Below are 3,397 nucleotides of genomic sequence, written 5' to 3'. Positions count from 1 at the left end.
GCTAGTCTTCCACGCAAATAGTGAAATGTGCTACTCTTCCACGCAAAAATCTGAAATGTGCTACTCTTCCACGCAAAATTCTGAAATGTGCTACTCTTCCACGCGAATAGTGAAATGTGCTAGTCTTCCACGCGAAAATCTGAAATGTGCTACTTTTCGACGCGAATAATGAAATGTGCTAGTCTTCGACGCGAATAGTGAAATGTGCTAGTCTTCCACGGTAATTTGAGATGTGCTACTCTTCGTTGGGAGCGACGATATATAACAAGTAAAAAGTTCGGGCGGAACCGAACATTGAATAATATAGTCACATTGCTCGAAACGTTTAAAAATTTTGACAAAATCTTTCTCTGTATAAAGTTTCAAATGCGGAATTATATGGTATTTTATAAGCATACTCGTATAATAAGCTAGTATATCTTTATAAAAGAAATGTTGAAAATTAAAAATAGAAGAAAAATTGTTATTTTGTTGATGACTGTAAGTAAGTAAATAGTAGAGTTGTGAAAAATGCATTAAGTTTTTAATGCATTAATGTTAAATTAAGGCAACTATGTTAATGTAAAAATTAATGCATTTTGAAAATTTAATGATTAATAACATTTTAATGCATTAATTCTTGAAGAATAATGTAAATGCAATTTTTTTTTATTAAATTATCCAAAACTAATGCTAATGGAAAATTCGAAAGCATTAAAATAAATAATCGTTTTACCCGTTTGCATTAATAGAAACCATTAAGTTTGTTCTCGGGATATTTTATATAGCTAATACGATAAATATTGTAATTTGTTGCGTGTTAGAAAGGAACCACACAATTAATAACATACTGATATCACTTAAATTCAAAGCAGTTTAATTGATAATTGGTCGTATGCAAAAAAACTATGCGAATGCTTTTTCTTAAAATTTTAGACTCTTTACTCGATTTGTTCAAATAAATTTAAGTGAAAGGTATGCTATTTTAAGAAAAAGCAATTGCTTAGTTTTTATGCATACGTCCCAATGTCTCTTTTACGTAGATACATGGTGAGGTCTTCAATGTGAGTAGTGGTTGTTTAATCGCATATAATTACACTGGACCACATACTTACAATACATACATACAAATTAAATACTAATATATATAAATATAAATTATTGCATTAACATTATTTTGCAAACATTAATGTTACTGCAAAAAAAAAATCACTAGCATTATTTTTCCCAGAATAAATGCATTAAAATTTTATTAAGCATTACATTTTCAAAATTAATGCATCAAAATTTTTTATTAGCATTAAACTCCTAAACATAATGCATTATTTTTTTACATTAACATTAAAATGCTATGCATTAAAAAATTAATGCATTTTTCACAACTCTGGTAAATAGTATACCAAACCGCCAACCATATTTTGTTAATTTAGAAGATAGACTAATTGCGTTTTCTTTTCAACCGAATAGTATTGCCTTTTCAATGTCCTCTAGGCACAAATACTAAGAAAAGGGCATTGAGAAGGCAATATCTTTTGGAGAAAAGAAAACGCCATAAGTTTGTCACCCTAGTAAAAAGCAATTGAAGAATGTGTAAAAAACAATCAATTTAACGCTAATGAGAATTTATCCATGCAATTACATACTTTGTGTAAGGTATGTAAATTATCAATCAAAATTGATACTTTAATTGATTCAAAACCTGGAGCCGAACCACACCACCCGTGAATGAATGAAATTTAAATTGAGAATTCATTTTTACAGTGCTCGATAACAGGCCAGCATTTTAATTGGATTGGATAGAAAATAGCTGTCATTTAATTTCGTTCCATTCGAAACCAGTAATTATTTGATCACGGATGCCGACATACGGCAGAATTGATTGGCCGGCAGGTCTACATATTCTACTATATTGCCTTCTCATTGACCAGTGGTCAGTTATAATTCCATTCTAGACGAATGTGTGAGCCGAAACTTTTCTTGTCGAAATTTTACCAGATTTATCTACAAATCCATCCTCTCTATCGATGAAGTTTCAGAACATTCCAGTAATCCAAGAAGAGGTAGGCTATTAGAAGAGTTTCAAATGTAGATGCTGAAGGCCTTTTCCCTGCCCATAAGCGCATAAGAAGGGTGTTCACTAGGCTGTAACAGATAATCAAAATACGCCATGCTTCCTTCGGAAAAATAATTTCATTTTGGCCATACTTCCTTCGTCATATCTTCGGCATTTACAGTGGGATCTTAGAGTATGATATATCGATGTTGTTGTCCCGAGTTGAAAATATTTGTGTACCACAGTTCATTGATCTCAAGTACCCCGCTGTAGTGCGTACCCACCAAATCTCCTACCATCTTAACATACTAGTAAATTAAAGTTCTGAAAAATCATCAGTAGTCTAAAAATGTTATTTTATTGTCGAATGCAGGTGTCACCAAAAATTCGAAAAAAACATTGTGTTGAAATTGCCTTGTAAAATTACTTTAGAATCAGGGGTGTACGCCTTGTCGCGTATGTGTCTTACGATATGAGACCCATCCTCATCTAGGAATTAAGCATTCTCTGATTTGCGAGAATACGAACAAAGTCCACCAGAGCTGGATTTATTCGGTTTGTCTTTTAACAATATGTAAAACTAAAGTAAGTTTTTAAAAATTAAATGAAATTAAAATGCGCATTTTAAAGAGGAAAATGCAATTAAAAAAAATATATATTTATTTTTAAAAATTGAAGAGACTATAAAATAAATAAAATTAAAAAAGTATTTTTTTTAACAAAATTTTAAAAGTAAAGAAAAAGCTAAGAGAAAAATAAATAATAAAATAAACGAAAAAACAAATTAAATTTAAAAAAATAAATAAAAATGTTTTAAAATTTAAATGTAATTGAAAAGTATTCTTCCTTTTAAAGAAATGGAATCTCAAAATGAAAAGAATATTAAATAAAAAAATAAATTAAAACAAAATATGTTTCTAGAAATTAAGTGAAATTAAAAATATATATTTTTTCTTTTTATTAAAGCAATAAATTATAAAAGTTAAAAGAAAATTAAATACATAAATATGTTTTAAAAAAATTTAAAAAAAAATCGCAACCATTGCGAATGTTTTAGCAGCGTGAGTAAAATGATAAACATATGTGACCTGGTCTACGGAAAGGGGGCTTAGGTGTCAAAAAATCAATTTTCACTTTTTGGTTGATTCGGATGGAAGATGAGATGCTTTTTCACGTGGTGAAAAGCAGAAAATCCTAACTTGCTTAGAAGTGTACTAAAAATGTAGAGAAAGAAGAGTAAAAACGAGTAAACGAAACGAGTTGCTTACTTTTAACAGCTTTTTCACAGAAAACTAGTTTTCGCACGTAAGCTCCCTTTTCGTAGACCAGGTCACATATATCTTTATTTAGAACAAGCTCTAGTGC

Source organism: Rhagoletis pomonella, unplaced genomic scaffold (genome assembly GCF_013731165.1).
Source record: "Rhagoletis pomonella isolate Grant_MI unplaced genomic scaffold, Rhpom_1.0 Rhpom_scaffold_01433, whole genome shotgun sequence".
Lineage (NCBI taxonomy): Eukaryota > Metazoa > Arthropoda > Insecta > Diptera > Tephritidae > Rhagoletis > Rhagoletis pomonella.
This window is presented reverse-complemented; position numbering follows the sequence as displayed.